A 22,221-nucleotide genomic window follows, 5' to 3' on the forward strand; every position below is an offset into this window, starting at 1 on the left:
GTTAATTTAACCAAAGTACAGTCTCAATCAAATTTGACTATACCTAATCATGCGTATTCTTTTATCTCCGCAACAAATAAAAAGCTTAATTAATCAGGAAAATATATTGATTCCACTGCATTTTCAAAATAAATTCATCATCGGTTATCTAAAGATTAAAGCTCAATAAATTATTGTTGTAAATTTTTCAAATTATTCAATGTAAATTCTCCATTAATTTGTAGGTGTTCACTTTTAACCAAAGTGCAATCTCAATTGAAAGTGAGAACTTTTAGATTGTCCACTGTAAATTCAACATAAGTACAGTCTCAATCAAATTTTACTATACCTAATCATGCGTACTCTTTTATCTCCTCGCCAAATAAAAAGCTTAATTAATCAAGAAAATAGATTGATTCCACTACATTTTCAAAATAAATTCATCATCGGTTATCTAAAGATTAAAGCTCAATAAATTATTGTTGTAAATTTTCTAATTAATCCATGTAAAGTATCAATTAATTTGTTGTTGTTCACTTTTAACCAAAGTGCAATCTCAATTGAAAGTGAGAACTTTTAGATTGTCCACTGTAAATTCAACCAAAGTACAGTCTCAATCAAATTTTACTATACCTAATCATGCGTACTCTTTTATCTCCTCACCAAATAAAAAGCTTAATTAATCAAGAAAATACATTGATTCCACTACTTTTTCAAAATAAATTCATCATCGGTTATCTAAAGATTATAGCTCAGTAAATTATTGTTGTAAATTTTCTAATTAATCCATGTAAAGTCTCAATTAATTTGTTGGTGTTCACTTTTAACCAAAGTGCAATCTCAATTGAAAGTGAGAACTTTTAGATTATCCACTGTTAATTTAACCAAAGTACAGTCTCAATCAAATTTGACTATACCTAATCATGCGTATTCTTTTATCTCCGCAACAAATAAAAAGCTTAATTAATCAGGAAAATATATTGATTCCACTGCATTTTCAAAATAAATTCATCATCGGTTATCTAAAGATTAAAGCTCAATAAATTATTGTTGTAAATTTTTCAAATTATTCAATGTAAATTCTCCATTAATTTGTAGGTGTTCACTTTTAACCAAAGTGCAATCTCAATTGAAAGTGAGAACTTTTAGATTGTCCACTGTAAATTCAACATAAGTACAGTCTCAATCAAATTTTACTATACCTAATCATGCGTACTCTTTTATCTCCTCGCCAAATAAAAAGCTTAATTAATCAAGAAAATAGATTGATTCCACTACATTTTCAAAATAAATTCATCATCGGTTATCTAAAGATTAAAGCTCAATAAATTATTGTTGTAAATTTGCAAATTAATCAATGTAAAGTCTCCATTAATTTGTAGGTGTTCACTTTTAACCAAAGGGCAATCTCAATTGAAAGTGAGAACTTTTAGATTGTCCACAGTAAATTCAACCAAAGTACAGTCTCAATCAAATTTGACTATATCTAATCATGCGTACTCTTTTATCTCCGCAACAAATAAAAATCTTAATTAATCAAGAAAATACATTGATTCCACTACTTTTTCAAAATAAATTCATCAGCGGTTATCTAAAGATTATAGCTCAATAAATTATTGTTGTAAATTTTCTAATTAATCCATGTAAAGTATCAATTAATTTGTTGTTGTTCACTTTTAACCAAAGTGCAATCTCAATTGAAAGTGAGAACTTTTAGATTGTCCACTGTAAATTCAACCAAAGTACAGTCTCAATCAAATTTTACTATACCTAATCATGCGTACTCTTTTATCTCCTCACCAAATAAAAAGCTTAATTAATCAAGAAAATACATTGATTCCACTACTTTTTCAAAATAAATTCATCATCGGTTATCTAAAGATTATAGCTCAGTAAATTATTGTTGTAAATTTTCTAATTAATCCATGTAAAGTCTCAATTAATTTGTTGGTGTTCACTTTTAACCAAAGTGCAATCTCAATTGAAAGTGAGAACTTTTAGATTATCCACTGTTAATTTAACCAAAGTACAGTCTCAATCAAATTTGACTATACCTAATCATGCGTATTCTTTTATCTCCGCAACAAATAAAAAGCTTAATTAATCAGGAAAATATATTGATTCCACTGCATTTTCAAAATAAATTCATCATCGGTTATCTAAAGATTAAAGCTCAATAAATTATTGTTGTAAATTTTTCAAATTATTCAATGTAAATTCTCCATTAATTTGTAGGTGTTCACTTTTAACCAAAGTGCAATCTCAATTGAAAGTGAGAACTTTTAGATTGTCCACTGTAAATTCAACATAAGTACAGTCTCAATCAAATTTTACTATACCTAATCATGCGTACTCTTTTATCTCCTCGCCAAATAAAAAGCTTAATTAATCAAGAAAATAGATTGATTCCACTACATTTTCAAAATAAATTCATCATCGGTTATCTAAAGATTAAAGCTCAATAAATTATTGTTGTAAATTTGCAAATTAATCAATGTAAAGTCTCCATTAATTTGTAGGTGTTCACTTTTAACCAAAGGGCAATCTCAATTGAAAGTGAGAACTTTTAGATTGTCCATAGTAAATTCAACCAAAGTACAGTCTCAATCAAATTTGACTATATCTAATCATGCGTACTCTTTTATCTCCGCAACAAATAAAAATCTTAATTAATCAAGAAAATACATTGATTCCACTACTTTTTCAAAATAAATTCATCAGCGGTTATCTAAAGATTATAGCTCAATAAATTATTGTTGTAAATTTTCTAATTAATCCATGTAAAGTATCAATTAATTTGTTGTTGTTCACTTTTAACCAAAGTGCAATCTCCATTGAAAGTGAGAACTTTTAGATTGTCCACTGTAAATTCAACCAAAGTACAGTCTCAATCAAATTTTACTATACCTAATCATGCGTACTCTTTTATCTCCTCACCAAATAAAAAGCTTAATTAATCAAGAAAATACATTGATTCCACTACTTTTTCAAAATAAATTCATCATCGGTTATCTAAAGATTATAGCTCAGTAAATTATTGTTGTAAATTTTCTAATTAATCCATGTAAAGTCTCAATTAATTTGTTGGTGTTCACTTTTAACCAAAGTGCAATCTCAATTGAAAGTGAGAACTTTTAGATTATCCACTGTTAATTTAACCAAAGTACAGTCTCAATCAAATTTGACTATACCTAATCATGCGTATTCTTTTATCTCCGCAACAAATAAAAAGCTTAATTAATCAGGAAAATATATTGATTCCACTGCATTTTCAAAATAAATTCATCATCGGTTATCTAAAGATTAAAGCTCAATAAATTATTGTTGTAAATTTTTCAAATTATTCAATGTAAATTCTCCATTAATTTGTAGGTGTTCACTTTTAACCAAAGTGCAATCTCAATTGAAAGTGAGAACTTTTAGATTGTCCACTGTAAATTCAACATAAGTACAGTCTCAATCAAATTTTACTATACCTAATCATGCGTACTCTTTTATCTCCTCGCCAAATAAAAAGCTTAATTAATCAAGAAAATAGATTGATTCCACTACATTTTCAAAATAAATTCATCATCGGTTATCTAAAGATTAAAGCTCAATAAATTATTGTTGTAAATTTGCAAATTAATCAATGTAAAGTCTCCATTAATTTGTAGGTGTTCACTTTTAACCAAAGGGCAATCTCAATTGAAAGTGAGAACTTTTAGATTGTCCATAGTAAATTCAACCAAAGTACAGTCTCAATCAAATTTGACTATATCTAATCATACGTACTCTTTTATCTCCGCAACAAATAAAAATCTTAATTAATCAAGAAAATACATTGATTCCACTACTTTTTCAAAATAAATTCATCAGCGGTTATCTAAAGATTATAGCTCAATAAATTATTGTTGTAAATTTTCTAATTAATCCATGTAAAGTATCAATTAATTTGTTGTTGTTCACTTTTAACCAAAGTGCAATCTCCATTGAAAGTGAGAACTTTTAGATTGTCCACTGTAAATTCAACCAAAGTACAGTCTCAATCAAATTTTACTATACCTAATCATGCGTACTCTTTTATCTCCTCACCAAATAAAAAGCTTAATTAATCAAGAAAATACATTGATTCCACTACTTTTTCAAAATAAATTCATCATCGGTTATCTAAAGATTATAGCTCAGTAAATTATTGTTGTAAATTTTCTAATTAATCCATTTAAAGTCTCAATTAATTTGTTGGTGTTCACTTTTAACCAAAGTGCAATCTCAATTGAAAGTGAGAACTTTTAGATTATCCACTGTTAATTTAACCAAAGTACAGTCTCAATCAAATTTGACTATACCTAATCATGCGTATTCTTTTATCTCCGCAACAAATAAAAAGCTTAATTAATCAGGAAAATATATTGATTCCACTGCATTTTCAAAATAAATTCATCATCGGTTATCTAAAGATTAAAGCTCAATAAATTATTGTTGTAAATTTTTCAAATTATTCAATGTAAATTCTCCATTAATTTGTAGGTGTTCACTTTTAACCAAAGTGCAATCTCAATTGAAAGTGAGAACTTTTAGATTGTCCACTGTAAATTCAACATAAGTACAGTCTCAATCAAATTTTACTATACCTAATCATGCGTACTCTTTTATCTCCTCGCCAAATAAAAAGCTTAATTAATCAAGAAAATAGATTGATTCCACTACATTTTCAAAATAAATTCATCATCGGTTATCTAAAGATTAAAGCTCAATAAATTATTGTTGTAAATTTTCAAATTAATCAATGTAAAGTCTCCATTAATTTGTAGGTGTTCACTTTTAACCAAAGGGCAATCTCAATTGAAAGTGAGAACTTTTAGATTGTCCACAGTAAATTCAACCAAAGTACAGTCTCAATCAAATTTGACTATATCTAATCATGCGTACTCTTTTATCTCCGCAACAAATAAAAATCTTAATTAATCAAGAAAATACATTGATTCCACTACTTTTTCCAAATAAATTCATCAGCGGTTATCTAAAGATTATAGCTCAATAAATTATTGTTGTAAATTTTCTAATTAATCCATGTAAAGTATCAATTAATTTGTTGTTGTTCACTTTTAACCAAAGTGCAATCTCAATTGAAAGTGAGAACTTTTAGATTGTCCACTTTAAATTCAACCAAAGTACAGTTTGAATCAAATTTTACTATACCTAATCATGCGTACTCTTTTATCTCCTCACCAAATAAAAAGCTTAATTAATCAAGAAAATACATTGATTCCACTACTTTTTCAAAATAAATTCATCATCGGTTATCTAAAGATTATAGCTCAGTAAATTATTGTTGTAAATTTTCTAATTAATCCATTTAAAGTCTCAATTAATTTGTTGGTGTTCACTTTTAACCAAAGTGCAATCTCAATTGAAAGTGAGAACTTTTAGATTATCCACTGTTAATTTAACCAAAGTACAGTCTCAATCAAATTTGACTATACCTAATCATGCGTATTCTTTTATCTCCGCAACAAATAAAAAGCTTAATTAATCAGGAAAATATATTGATTCCACTGCATTTTCAAAATAAATTCATCATCGGTTATCTAAAGATTAAAGCTCAATAAATTATTGTTGTAAATTTTTCAAATTATTCAATGTAAATTCTCCATTAATTTGTAGGTGTTCACTTTTAACCAAAGTGCAATCTCAATTGAAAGTGAGAACTTTTAGATTGTCCACTGTAAATTCAACATAAGTACAGTCTCAATCAAATTTTACTATACCTAATCATGCGTACTCTTTTATCTCCTCGCCAAATAAAAAGCTTAATTAATCAAGAAAATAGATTGATTCCACTACATTTTCAAAATAAATTCATCATCGGTTATCTAAAGATTAAAGCTCAATAAATTATTGTTGTAAATTTGCAAATTAATCAATGTAAAGTCTCCATTAATTTGTAGGTGTTCACTTTTAACCAAAGGGCAATCTCAATTGAAAGTGAGAACTTTTAGATTGTCCACAGTAAATTCAACCAAAGTACAGTCTCAATCAAATTTGACTATATCTAATCATGCGTACTCTTTTATCTCCGCAACAAATAAAAATCTTAATTAATCAAGAAAATACATTGATTCCACTACTTTTTCAAAATAAATTCATCAGCGGTTATCTAAAGATTATAGCTCAATAAATTATTGTTGTAAATTTTCTAATTAATCCATGTAGAGTCTCAATTAATTTGTTGGTGTTCACTTTTAACCAAAGTGCAATCTCAATTGAAAGGGAGAACTTTTAGATTATCCACTGTTAATTCAACCAAAGTACAATCTCAATCAAATTTTACTATACCTAATCATGCGTACTCTTTTATCTCCTCGCCAAATAAAAAGCTTAATTAATCAAGAAAATAGATTGATTCCACTGCATTTTCAAAATAAATTCATCATCGGTTATCTAAAGATTATAGCTCAGTAAATTATTGTTGTAAATTTTCTAATTAATCCATGTAAAGTCTCAATTAATTTGTTGGTGTTCACTTTTAACCAAAGTGCAATCTCAATTGAAAGTGAGAACTTTTAGATTATCCACTGTTAATTTAACCAAAGTACAGTCTCAATCAAATTTGACTATACCTAATCATGCGTATTCTTTTATCTCCGCAACAAATAAAAAGCTTAATTAATCAGGAAAATATATTGATTCCACTGCATTTTCAAAATAAATTCATCATCGGTTATCTAAAGATTAAAGCTCAATAAATTATTGTTGTAAATTTTTCAAATTATTCAATGTAAATTCTCCATTAATTTGTAGGTGTTCACTTTTAACCAAAGTGCAATCTCAATTGAAAGTGAGAACTTTTAGATTGTCCACTGTAAATTCAACATAAGTACAGTCTCAATCAAATTTTACTATACCTAATCATGCGTACTCTTTTATCTCCTCGCCAAATAAAAAGCTTAATTAATCAAGAAAATAGATTGATTCCACTACATTTTCAAAATAAATTCATCATCGGTTATCTAAAGATTAAAGCTCAATAAATTATTGTTGTAAATTTGCAAATTAATCAATGTAAAGTCTCCATTAATTTGTAGGTGTTCACTTTTAACCAAAGGGCAATCTCAATTGAAAGTGAGAACTTTTAGATTGTCCACAGTAAATTCAACCAAAGTACAGTCTCAATCAAATTTGACTATATCTAATCATGCGTACTCTTTTATCTCCGCAACAAATAAAAATCTTAATTAATCAAGAAAATACATTGATTCCACTACTTTTTCAAAATAAATTCATCAGCGGTTATCTAAAGATTATAGCTCAATAAATTATTGTTGTAAATTTTCTAATTAATCCATGTAAAGTATCAATTAATTTGTTGTTGTTCACTTTTAACCAAAGTGCAATCTCCATTGAAAGTGAGAACTTTTAGATTGTCCACTGTAAATTCAACCAAAGTACAGTCTCAATCAAATTTTACTATACCTAATCATGCGTACTCTTTTATCTCCTCACCAAATAAAAAGCTTAATTAATCAAGAAAATACATTGATTCCACTACTTTTTCAAAATAAATTCATCATCGGTTATCTAAAGATTATAGCTCAGTAAATTATTGTTGTAAATTTTCTAATTAATCCATGTAAAGTCTCAATTAATTTGTTGGTGTTCACTTTTAACCAAAGTGCAATCTCAATTGAAAGTGAGAACTTTTAGATTATCCACTGTTAATTTAACCAAAGTACAGTCTCAATCAAATTTGACTATACCTAATCATGCGTATTCTTTTATCTCCGCAACAAATAAAAAGCTTAATTAATCAGGAAAATATATTGATTCCACTGCATTTTCAAAATAAATTCATCATCGGTTATCTAAAGATTAAAGCTCAATAAATTATTGTTGTAAATTTTTCAAATTATTCAATGTAAATTCTCCATTAATTTGTAGGTGTTCACTTTTAACCAAAGTGCAATCTCAATTGAAAGTGAGAACTTTTAGATTGTCCACTGTAAATTCAACATAAGTACAGTCTCAATCAAATTTTACTATACCTAATCATGCGTACTCTTTTATCTCCTCGCCAAATAAAAAGCTTAATTAATCAAGAAAATAGATTGATTCCACTACATTTTCAAAATAAATTCATCATCGGTTATCTAAAGATTAAAGCTCAATAAATTATTGTTGTAAATTTGCAAATTAATCAATGTAAAGTCTCCATTAATTTGTAGGTGTTCACTTTTAACCAAAGGGCAATCTCAATTGAAAGTGAGAACTTTTAGATTGTCCACAGTAAATTCAACCAAAGTACAGTCTCAATCAAATTTGACTATATCTAATCATGCGTACTCTTTTATCTCCGCAACAAATAAAAATCTTAATTAATCAAGAAAATACATTGATTCCACTACTTTTTCAAAATAAATTCATCAGCGGTTATCTAAAGATTATAGCTCAATAAATTATTGTTGTAAATTTTCTAATTAATCCATGTAAAGTATCAATTAATTTGTTGTTGTTCACTTTTAACCAAAGTGCAATCTCCATTGAAAGTGAGAACTTTTAGATTGTCCACTGTAAATTCAACCAAAGTACAGTCTCAATCAAATTTTACTATACCTAATCATGCGTACTCTTTTATCTCCTCACCAAATAAAAAGCTTAATTAATCAAGAAAATACATTGATTCCACTACTTTTTCAAAATAAATTCATCATCGGTTATCTAAAGATTATAGCTCAGTAAATTATTGTTGTAAATTTTCTAATTAATCCATGTAAAGTCTCAATTAATTTGTTGGTGTTCACTTTTAACCAAAGTGCAATCTCAATTGAAAGTGAGAACTTTTAGATTATCCACTGTTAATTTAACCAAAGTACAGTCTCAATCAAATTTGACTATACCTAATCATGCGTATTCTTTTATCTCCGCAACAAATAAAAAGCTTAATTAATCAGGAAAATATATTGATTCCACTGCATTTTCAAAATAAATTCATCATCGGTTATCTAAAGATTAAAGCTCAATAAATTATTGTTGTAAATTTTTCAAATTATTCAATGTAAATTCTCCATTAATTTGTAGGTGTTCACTTTTAACCAAAGTGCAATCTCAATTGAAAGTGAGAACTTTTAGATTGTCCACTGTAAATTCAACATAAGTACAGTCTCAATCAAATTTTACTATACCTAATCATGCGTACTCTTTTATCTCCTCGCCAAATAAAAAGCTTAATTAATCAAGAAAATAGATTGATTCCACTACATTTTCAAAATAAATTCATCATCGGTTATCTAAAGATTAAAGCTCAATAAATTATTGTTGTAAATTTGCAAATTAATCAATGTAAAGTCTCCATTAATTTGTAGGTGTTCACTTTTAACCAAAGGGCAATCTCAATTGAAAGTGAGAACTTTTAGATTGTCCACAGTAAATTCAACCAAAGTACAGTCTCAATCAAATTTGACTATATCTAATCATGCGTACTCTTTTATCTCCGCAACAAATAAAAATCTTAATTAATCAAGAAAATACATTGATTCCACTACTTTTTCAAAATAAATTCATCAGCGGTTATCTAAAGATTATAGCTCAATAAATTATTGTTGTAAATTTTCTAATTAATCCATGTAAAGTATCAATTAATTTGTTGTTGTTCACTTTTAACCAAAGTGCAATCTCCATTGAAAGTGAGAACTTTTAGATTGTCCACTGTAAATTCAACCAAAGTACAGTCTCAATCAAATTTTACTATACCTAATCATGCGTACTCTTTTATCTCCTCACCAAATAAAAAGCTTAATTAATCAAGAAAATACATTGATTCCACTACTTTTTCAAAATAAATTCATCATCGGTTATCTAAAGATTATAGCTCAGTAAATTATTGTTGTAAATTTTCTAATTAATCCATGTAAAGTCTCAATTAATTTGTTGGTGTTCACTTTTAACCAAAGTGCAATCTCAATTGAAAGTGAGAACTTTTAGATTATCCACTGTTAATTTAACCAAAGTACAGTCTCAATCAAATTTTACTATACCTAATCATGCGTACTCTTTTATCTCCTCGCCAAATAAAAAGCTTAATTAATCAAGAAAATACATTGATTCCACTGCTTTTTCAAAATAAATTCATCTTCGGTTATCTAAAGATTATAGCTCAATAAATTATTGTTGTAAATTTTCAAATTAATCCATGTAAAGTCTCAATTAATTTATTGGTGTTCACTTTTAACCAAAGTGCAATCTCAATTGAAAGTGAGAACTTTTAGATTATCCACTGTAAATTCAACATAAGTACAGTCTCAATCAAATTTTACTATACCTAATCATGCGTACTCTTTTATCTCCTCGCCAAATAAAAAGCTTAATTAATCAAGAAAATAGATTGATTCCACTACATTTTCAAAATAAATTCATCATCGGTTATCTAAAGATTAAAGCTCAATAAATTATTGTTGTAAATTTGCAAATTAATCAATGTAAAGTCTCCATTAATTTGTAGGTGTTCACTTTTAACCAAAGGGCAATCTCAATTGAAAGTGAGAACTTTTAGATTGTCCACAGTAAATTCAACCAAAGTACAGTCTCAATCAAATTTGACTATATCTAATCATGCGTACTCTTTTATCTCCGCAACAAATAAAAATCTTAATTAATCAAGAAAATACATTGATTCCACTACTTTTTCAAAATAAATTCATCAGCGGTTATCTAAAGATTATAGCTCAATAAATTATTGTTGTAAATTTTCTAATTAATCCATGTAAAGTATCAATTAATTTGTTGTTGTTCACTTTTAACCAAAGTGCAATCTCAATTGAAAGTGAGAACTTTTAGAATATCCACTGTTAATTCAACCAAAGTACAGTGTGAATCAAATTTTACTATACCTAATCATGCGTATTCTTTTATCTCCGCAACAAATAAAAAGCTTAATAAATCAGGAAAATATATTGATTCCACTGCATTTTCAAAATAAATTCATCATCGGTTATCTAAAGATTAAAGCTCAATAAATTATTGTTGTAAATTTTTCAAATTAATCAATGTAAATTCTCCATTAATTTGTAGGTGTTCACTTTTAACCAAAGTGCAATCTCAATTGAAAGTGAGAACTTTTAGATTGTCCACTGTAAATTCAACATAAGTACAGTCTCAATCAAATTTTACTATACCTAATCATGCGTACTCTTTTATCTCCTCGCCAAATAAAAAGCTTACTTAATCAAGAAAATACATTGATTCCACTGCTTTTTCAAAATAAATTCATTTTCGGTTATCTAAAGATTATAGCTCAATAAATTATTGTTGTAAATTTTCAAATTAATCCATGTAAAGTCTCAATTAATTTATTGGTGTTCACTTTTAACCAAAGTACAATATCAATTAAAAGTGAGAACTTTTAGATTATCCACTGTAAATTCAACCCAAGTACAGTCTCAATCAAATTTTACTATACCTAATCATGCGTACTCTTTTATCTCCTGGCCAAATAAAAAGCTTACTTAATCAAGAAAATAGATTGATTCCACTGCATTTTCAAAATAAATTCATCATCGGTTATATAAAGATTATAGCTCAATAAATTATTGTTGTAAATTTGCAAATTAATCAATGTAAAGTCTCCATTAATTTGTAGGTGTTCACTTTTAACCAAAGGGCAATCTCAATTGAAAGTGAGAACTTTTAGATTGTCCACAGTAAATTCAACCAAAGTACAGTCTCAATCAAATTTGACTATATCTAATCATGCGTACTCTTTTATCTCCGCAACAAATAAAAATCTTAATTAATCAAGAAAATACATTGATTCCACTACTTTTTCAAAATAAATTCATCAGCGGTTATCTAAAGATTATAGCTCAATAAATTATTGTTGTAAATTTTCTAATTAATCCATGTAAAGTATCAATTAATTTGTTGTTGTTCACTTTTAACCAAAGTGCTATCTCAATTGAAAGTGAGAACTTTTAGAATATCCACTGTTAATTCAACCAAAGTACAGTGTGAATCAAATTTTACTATACCTAATCATGCGTATTCTTTTATCTCCGCAACAAATAAAAAGCTTAATTAATCAGGAAAATATATTGATTCCACTGCATTTTCAAAATAAATTCATCATCGGTTATCTAAAGATTAAAGCTCAATAAATTATTGTTGTAAATTTTTCAAATTATTCAATGTAAATTCTCCATTAATTTGTAGGTGTTCACTTTTAACCAAAGTGCAATCTCAATTGAAAGTGAGAACTTTTAGATTGTCCACTGTAAATTCAACATAAGTACAGTCTCAATCAAATTTTACTATACCTAATCATGCGTACTCTTTTATCTCCTCGCCAAATAAAAAGCTTAATTAATCAAGAAAATAGATTGATTCCACTACATTTTCTAAATAAATTCATCATCGGTTATCTAAAGATTAAAGCTCAATAAATTATTGTTGTAAATTTGCAAATTAATCAATGTAAAGTCTCCATTAATTTGTAGGTGTTCACTTTTAACCAAAGGGCAATCTCAATTGAAAGTGAGAACTTTTAGATTGTCCACAGTAAATTCAACCAAAGTACAGTCTCAATCAAATTTGACTATATCTAATCATGCGTACTCTTTTATCTCCGCAACAAATAAAAATCTTAATTAATCAAGAAAATACATTGATTCCACTACTTTTTCAAAATAAATTCATCAGCGGTTATCTAAAGATTATAGCTCAATAAATTATTGTTGTAAATTTTCTAATTAATCCATGTAAAGTATCAATTAATTTGTTGTTGTTCACTTTTAACCAAAGTGCAATCTCAATTGAAAGTGAGAACTTTTAGATTGTCCACTGTAAATTCAACCAAAGTACAGTCTCAATCAAATTTTACTATACCTAATCATGCGTACTCTTTTATCTCCTCACCAAATAAAAAGCTTAATTAATCAAGAAAATACATTGATTGCACTACTTTTTCAAAAAAAATTCATCATCGGTTATCTAAAGATTATAGCTCAGTAAATTATTGTTGTAAATTTTCTAATTAATCCATGTAAAGTCTCAATTAATTTGTTGGTGTTCACTTTTAACCAAAGTGCAATCTCAATTGAAAGTGAGAACTTTTAGATTATCCACTGTTAATTTAACCAAAGTACAGTCTCAATCAAATTTGACTATACCTAATCATGCGTATTCTTTTATCTCCGCAACAAATAAAAAGCTTAATAAATCAGGAAAATATATTGATTCCACTGCATTTTCAAAATAAATTCATCATCGGTTATCTAAAGATTAAAGCTCAATAAATTATTGTTGTAAATTTTTCAAATTAATCAATGTAAGTTCTCCATTAATTTGTAGGTGTTCACTTTTAACCAAAGTGCAATCTCAATTGAAAGTGAGAACTTTTAGATTGTCCACTGTAAATTCAACATAAGTACAGTCTCAATCAAATTTTACTATACCTAATCATGCGTACTCTTTTATCTCCTCGCCAAATAAAAAGCTTACTTAATCAAGAAAATACATTGATTCCACTGCTTTTTCAAAATAAATTCATCTTCGGTTATCTAAAGATTATAGCTCAATAAATTATTGTTGTAAATTTTCAAATTAATCCATGTAAAGTCTCAATTAATTTATTGGTGTTCACTTTTAACCAAAGTACAATATCAATTAAAAGTGAGAACTTTTAGATTATCCACTGTAAATTCAACCCAAGTACAGTCTCAATCAAATTTTACTATACCTAATCATGCGTACTCTTTTATCTCCTGGCCAAATAAAAAGCTTACTTAATCAAGAAAATAGATTGATTCCACTGCATTTTCAAAATAAATTCATCATCGGTTATATAAAGATTATAGCTCAATAAATTATTGTTGTAAATTTGCAAATTAATCAATGTAAAGTCTCCATTAATTTGTAGGTGTTCACTTTTAACCAAAGGGCAATCTCAATTGAAAGTGAGAACTTTTAGATTGTCCACAGTAAATTCAACCAAAGTACAGTCTCAATCAAATTTGACTATATCTAATCATGCGTACTCTTTTATCTCCGCAACAAATAAAAATCTTAATTAATCAAGAAAATACATTGATTCCACTACTTTTTCAAAATAAATTCATCAGCGGTTATCTAAAGATTATAGCTCAATAAATTATTGTTGTAAATTTTCTAATTAATCCATGTAAAGTATCAATTAATTTGTTGTTGTTCACTTTTAACCAAAGTGCTATCTCAATTGAAAGTGAGAACTTTTAGAATATCCACTGTTAATTCAACCAAAGTACAGTGTGAATCAAATTTTACTATACCTAATCATGCGTATTCTTTTATCTCCGCAACAAATAAAAAGCTTAATAAATCAGGAAAATATATTGATTCCACTGCATTTTCAAAATAAATTCATCATCGGTTATCTAAAGATTAAAGCTCAATAAATTATTGTTGTAAATTTTTCAAATTAATCAATGTAAATTCTCCATTAATTTGTAGGTGTTCACTTTTAACCAAAGTGCAATCTCAATTGAAAGTGAGAACTTTTAGATTGTCCACTGTAAATTCAACATAAGTACAGTCTCAATCAAATTTTACTATACCTTATCATGCATACTCTTTTATCTCCTCGCCAAATAAAAAGCTTACTTAATCAAGAAAATACATTGATTCCACTGCTTTTTCAAAATAAATTCATCTTCGGTTATCTAAAGATTATAGCTCAATAAATTATTGTTGTAAATTTTCAAATTAATCCATGTAAAGTCTCAATTAATTTATTGGTGTTCACTTTTAACCAAAGTACAATATCAATTAAAAGTGAGAACTTTTAGATTATCCACTGTAAATTCAACCCAAGTACAGTCTCAATCAAATTTTACTATACCTAATCATGCGTACTCTTTTATCTCCTGGCCAAATAAAAAGCTTACTTAATCAAGAAAATAGATTGATTCCACTGCATTTTCAAAATAAATTCATCATCGGTTATATAAAGATTATAGCTCAATAAATTATTGTTGTAAATTTGCAAATTAATCAATGTAAAGTCTCCATTAATTTGTAGGTGTTCACTTTTAACCAAAGGGCAATCTCAATTGAAAGTGAGAACTTTTAGATTGTCCACAGTAAATTCAACCAAAGTACAGTCTCAATCAAATTTGACTATATCTAATCATGCGTACTCTTTTATCTCCGCAACAAATAAAAATCTTAATTAATCAAGAAAATACATTGATTCCACTACTTTTTCAAAATAAATTCATCAGCGGTTATCTAAAGATTATAGCTCAATAAATTATTGTTGTAAATTTTCTAATTAATCCATGTAAAGTATCAATTAATTTGTTGTTGTTCACTTTTAACCAAAGTGCTATCTCAATTGAAAGTGAGAACTTTTAGATTGTCCACTGTAAATTCAACCAAAGTACAGTCTCAATCAAATTTTACTATACCTAATCATGCGTACTCTTTTATCTCCTCACCAAATAAAAAGCTTAATTAATCAAGAAAATACATTGATTGCACTACTTTTTCAAAAAAAATTCATCATCGGTTATCTAAAGATTATAGCTCAGTAAATTATTGTTGTAAATTTTCTAATTAATCCATGTAAAGTCTCAATTAATTTGTTGGTGTTCACTTTTAACCAAAGTGCAATCTCAATTGAAAGTGAGAACTTTTAGATTATCCACTGTTAATTTAACCAAAGTACAGTCTCAATCAAATTTGACTATACCTAATCATGCGTATTCTTTTATCTCCGTAACAAATAAAAAGCTTAATTAATCAGGAAAATATATTGATTCCACTGCATTTTCAAAATAAATTCATCATCGGTTATCTAAAGATTAAAGCTCAATAAATTATTGTTGTAAATTTTTCAAATTAATCAATGTAAATTCTCCATTAATTTGTAGGTGTTCACTTTTAACCAAAGTGCAATCTCAATTGAAAGTGAGAACTTTTAGATTGTCCACTCTAAATTCAACATAAGTACATTCTCAATCAAATTTTACTATACCTAATCATGCGTACTCTTTTATCTCCTCACTAAATAAAAAGCTTAATTAATCAAGAAAATAGATTGATTCCACTACATTTTAAAAATAAATTCATCATCGGTTATCTAAAGATTAAAGCTCAATAAATTATTGTTGTAAATTTGCAAATTAATCAATGTAAAGTCTCCATTAATTTGTAGGTGTTCACTTTTAACCAAAGGGCAATCTCAATTGAAAGTGAGAACTTTTAGATTGTCCACAGTAAATTCAACCAAAGTACAGTCTGAATCAAATTTGACTATATCTAATCATGCGTACTCTTTTATCTCCGCAACAAATAAAAATCTTAATTAATCAAGAAAATACATTGATTCCACTACTTTTTCAAAATAAATTCATCAGCGGTTATCTAAAGATTATAGCTCAATAAATTATTGTTGTAAATTTTCTAATTAATCCATGTAAAGTATCAATTAATTTGTTGTTGTTCACTTTTAACCAAAGTGCAATCCCAATTGAAAGTGAGAACTTTTAGAATATCCACTGTTAATTCAACCAAAGTACAGTGTGAATCAAATTTTACTATACTTAATCATGCGTATTCTTTTATCTCCGCAACAAATAAAAAGCTTAATAAATCAGGAAAATATATTGATTCCACTGCATTTTCAAAATAAATTCATCATTGGTTATCTAAAGATTAAAGCTCAATAAATTATTGTTGTATATTTTTCAAATTAATCAATGTAAATTCTCCATTAATTTGTAGGTGTTCACTTTTAACCAAAGTGCAATCTCAATTGAAACTGAGAACTTTTAGATTGTCCACTGTAAATTCAACATAAGTACAGTCTCAATCAAATTTTACTATACCTAATCATGCGTACTCTTTTATCTCCTCGCCAAATAAAAAGCTTACTTAATCAAGAAAATACATTGATTCCACTGCTTTTTCAAAATAAATTCATCATCGGTTATCTAAAGATTATAGCTCAATAAATTATTGTTGTAAATTTTCAAATTAATCCATGTAAAGTCTCAATTAATTTATTGGTGTTCACTTTTAACCAAAGTACAATATCAATTAAAAGTTAGAACTTTTAGATTATCCACTGTAAATTCAACCCAAGTACAGTCTCAATCAAATTTTACTATACCTAATCATGCGTACTCTTTTATCTCCTCGCCACATAAAAAGCTTACTTAATCAAGAAAATAGATTGATTCCACTGCATTTTCAAAATAAATTCATCATCGGTTATATAAAGATTATAGCTCAATAAATTATTGTTGTAAATTTGCAAATTAATCAATGTAAAGTCTCCATTAATTTGTAGGTGTTCACTTTTAACCAAAGGGCAATCTCAATTGAAAGTGAGAACTTTTAGATTGTCCACAGTAAATTCAACCAAAGTACAGTCTCAATCAAATTTGACTATATCTAATCATGCGTACTCTTTTATCTCCGCAACAAATAAAAATCTTAATTAATCAAGAAAATACATTGATTCCACTACTTTTTCAAAATAAATTCATCAGCGGTTATCTAAAGATTATAGCTCAATAAATTATTGTTGTAAATTTTCTAATTAATCCATGTAAAATATCAATTAATTTGTTGTTGTTCACTTTTAACCAAACTGCAATCTCAATTGAAAGTGAGAACTTTTAGAATATCCACTGTTAATTCAACCAAAGTACAGTGTCAATCAAATTTTACTATACCTAATCATGCGTACTCTTTTATCTCCTCACCAAATAAAAAGCTTAATTAATCTAGAAAATAGATTGATTCCACTACATTTTCAAAATAAATTCATCATCGGTTATCTAAAGATTAAAGCTCAATATATTATTGTTGTAAATGTGCAAATTAATCGATGTAAAGTCTCCATTAATTTGTAGGTATTCACTTTTAACCAAAGTGCAATCTCAATTGAAAGTGAGAACTTTTAGATTGTCCACTGTAAATTCAACCAAAGTACAATCTCAATCAAATTTTACTATACCTAATCATGCGTACTCTTTTATCTCCTCGCCAAATAAAAAGGTTAATTAATCAAGAAAATAGATTGATTCCACTGCATTTTCAAAATAAATTCATCATCGGTTATCTAAAGATTAAAGCTCAATAAATTATTGTTGTAAATTTTTAAAATTAATCAATGTAAACTCTCCATTAATTTGTAGGTGTTCACTTTTAACCAAAGTGCAATCTCAATTGAAAGTGAGAACTTTTAGATTGTCCACTGTAAATTCAACCAAAGTACAGTCTCAATCAAATTTTACTATACCTAATGATGCGTACTCTTTTATCTCCTCACCAAATAAAAAGCTTAATTAATCTAGAAAATAGATTGATTCCACAGCTTTTTCAAAATAAATTCATCATCAGTTATCTAAAGATTATAGCTCAATAAATTATTGTTGTAAATTTTCTAATTAATCCATGTAGAGTCTCAATTAATTTGTTGGTGTTGACTTTTAACCAAAGTGCAATCTCAATTGAAAGGGAGAACTTTTAGATTATCCACTGTTAATTCAACCAAAGTACAATCTCAATCAAATTTTATTATACCTAATCATGCGTACTCTTTTATGTCCTCACCAAATAAAAAGCTTAATTAATCAAGAAAATACATTGATACCACTACTTTTTCAAAATAAATTCATCATCGGTTATCTAAAGATTATAGCTCAATAAATTATTGTTGTAAATTTTCTAATTAATCCATGTAAAGTATCAATTAATTTGTTGTTGTTCACTTTTAACCAAAGTGCAATCTCGATTGAAAGGGAGAACTTTTAGATTATCCACTGTTAATTCAACCAAAGTACAATCTCAATCAAATTTTACTATACCTAATCATGCGTACTCTTTTATCTCCTCACCAAATAAAAAACTTAATTAATCATGAAAATACATTGATTCCACTACTTTTTAAAAATAAATTCATCATCGGTTATCTAAAGATTATAGCTCAGTAAATTATTGTTGTAAATTTTCTAATTAATCCATGTAAAGTCTCAATTAATTTGTTGGTGTTCACTTTTAACCAAAGTGCAATCTCAATTGAAAGTGAGAACTTTTAGATTATCCACTGTTAATTTAACCAAAGTACAGTCTCAATCAAATTTGACTATACCTAATCATGCGTATTCTTTTATCTCCGCAACAAATAAAAAGCTTAATTAATCAGGAAAATATATTGATTCCACTGCATTTTCAAAATAAATTCATCATCGGTTATCTAAAGATTAAAGCTCAATAAATTATTGTTGTAAATTTTTCAAATTAATCAATGTAAATTCTCCATTAATTTGTAGGTGTTCACTTTTAACCAAAGTGCAATCTCAATTGAAAGTGAGAACTTTTAGATTGTCCACTGTAAATTCAACATAAGTACAGTCTCAATCAAATTTTACTATACCTAATCATGCGTACTCTTTTATCTCCTCACTAAATAAAAAGCCTAATTAATCAAGAAAATAGATTGATTCCACTACATTTTAAAAATAAATTCATCATCGGTTATCTAAAGATTAAAGCTCAATAAATTATTGTTGTAAATTTGCAAATTAATCAATGTAAAGTCTCCATTAATTTGTAGGTGTTCACTTTTAACCAAAGGGCAATCTCCATTGAAAGTGAGAACTTTTAGATTGTCCACAGTAAATTCAACCAAAGTACAGTCTCAATCAAATTTGACTATATCTAATTATGCGTACTCTTTTATCTCCGCAACAAATAAAAATCTTAATTAATCAAGAAAATACATTGATTCCACTACTTTTTCAAAATAAATTCATCAGCGGTTATCTAAAGATTATAGCTCAATAAATTATTGTTGTAAATTTTCTAATTAATCCATGTAAAGTATCAATTAATTTGTTGTTGTTCACTTTTAACCAAAGTGCAATCTCAATTGAAAGTGAGAACTTTTAGAATATCCACTGTTAATTCAACCAAAGTACAGTGTCAATCAAATTTTACTATACCTAATAATGCGTACTCTTTTATCTCCTCACCAAATAAAAAGCTTAATTAATCTAGAAAATAGATTAATTCCACTACATTTTCAAAATAAATTCATCATCGGTTATCTAAAGATTAAAGCTCAATATATTATTGTTGTAAATGTGCAAATTAATCGATGTAAAGTCTCCATTAATTTGTAGGTATTCACTTTTAACCAAAGTGCAATCTCAATTGAAAGTGAGAACTTTTAGATTGTCCACTGTAAATTCAACCAAAGTACAATCTCAATCAAATTTTACTATACCTAATCATGCGTACTCTTTTATCTCCTCGCCAAATAAAAAGTTTAATTAATCAAGAAAATAGATTGATTCCACTGCATTTTCAAAATAAATTCATCATCGGTTATCTAAAGATTAAAGCTCAATAAATTATTGTTGTAAATTTTTAAAATTAATCAATGTAAACTCTCCATTAATTTGTAGGTGTTCACTTTTAACAAAATTGCAATCTCAATTGAAAGTGAGAACTTTTAGATTGTCCACTATAAATTCAACCAAAGTACAGTCTCAATCAAATTTTACTATACCTAATGATGCGTACTCTTTTATCTCCTCACCAAATAAAAAGCTTAATTAATCTAGAAAATATATTGATTCCACAGCTTTTTCAAAATAAATTCATCATCAGTTATCTAAAGATTATAGCTCAATAAATTATTGTTGTAAATTTTCTAATTAATCCATGTAGAGTCTCAATTAATTTGTTGGTGTTGACTTTTAACCAAAGTGCAATCTCAATTGAAAGGGAGAACTTTTAGATTATCCACTGTTAATTCAACCAAAGTACAATCTCAATCAAATTTTACTATACCTAATCATGCATACTCTTTTATGTCCTCACCAAATAAAAAGCTTAATTAATCAAGAAAATACATTGATACCACTACTTTTTCAAAATAAATTCATCATCGGTTATCTAAAGATTATAGCTCAATAAATTATTGTTGTAAATTTTCTAATTAATCCATGTAGAGTCTCAATTAATTTGTTGGTGTTCACTTTTAACCAAAGTGCAATCTCAATTGAAAGGGAGAACTTTTAGATTATCCACTGTTAATTCAACCAAAGTACAATCTCAATCAAATTTTACTATACCTAATCATGCGTACTCTTTTATCTCCTCGCCAAATAAAAAGCTTAATTAATCAAGAAAATACATTGATTCCACTACTTTTTCAAAATAAATTCATCATCGGTTATCTAAAGATTATAGCTCAGTAAATTATTGTTGTAAATTTTCTAATTAATCCATGTAAAGTCTCAATTAATTTGTTGGTGTTCACTTTTAACCAAAGTGCAATCTCAATTGAAAGTGAGAACTTTTAGATTATCCACTGTTAATTTAACCAAAGTACAGTCTCAATCAAATTTGACTATACCTAATCATGCGTATTCTTTTATCTCCGCAACAAATAAAAAGCTTAATTAATCAAGAAAATACATTGATTCCACTACTTTTTCAAAATAAATTCATCATCGGTTATCTAAAGATTAAAGCTCAATAAATTATTGTTGTAAATTTTTCAAATTAATCAATGTAAATTCTCCATTAATTTGTAGGTGTTCACTTTTAACCAAAGTGCAATCTCAATTGAAAGTGAGAACTTTTAGATTGTCCACTGTAAATTCAACATAAGTACAGTCTCAATCAAATTTTACTATACCTAATCATGCGTACTCTTTTATCTCCTCACCAAATAAAAAGCTTAATTAATCAAGAAAATAGATTGATTCCACTACATTTTCAAAATAAATTCATCATCGGTTATCTAAAGATTAAAGCTCAATAAATTATTGTTGTAAATTTGCAAATTAATCAATGTAAAGTCTCCATTAATTTGTAGGTGTTCACTTTTAACCAAAGGGCAATCTCAATTGAAAGTGAGAACTTTTAGATTGTCCACAGTAAATTCAACCAAAGTACAGTCTGAATCAAATTTGACTATATCTAATCATGCGTACTCTTTTATCTCCGCAACAAATAAAAATCTTAATTAATCAAGAAAATACATTGATTCCACTACTTTTTCAAAATAAATTCATCAGCGGTTATCTAAAGATTATAGCTCAATAAATTATTGTTGTAAATTTTCTAATTAATCCATGTAAAGTATCAATTAATTTGTTGTTTTTCACTTTTAACCAAAGTGCAATCTCAATTGAAAGTGAGAACTTTTAGAATATCCACTGTTAATTCAACCAAAGTACAGTGTCAATCAAATTTTACTATACCTAATCA

This window comes from Vigna unguiculata, chromosome 7, assembly GCF_037176805.1.
Source record: "Vigna unguiculata cultivar grain cowpea cultivar isolate G323 ecotype 2 chromosome 7, ASM3717680v1, whole genome shotgun sequence".
Lineage (NCBI taxonomy): Eukaryota > Viridiplantae > Streptophyta > Magnoliopsida > Fabales > Fabaceae > Vigna > Vigna unguiculata.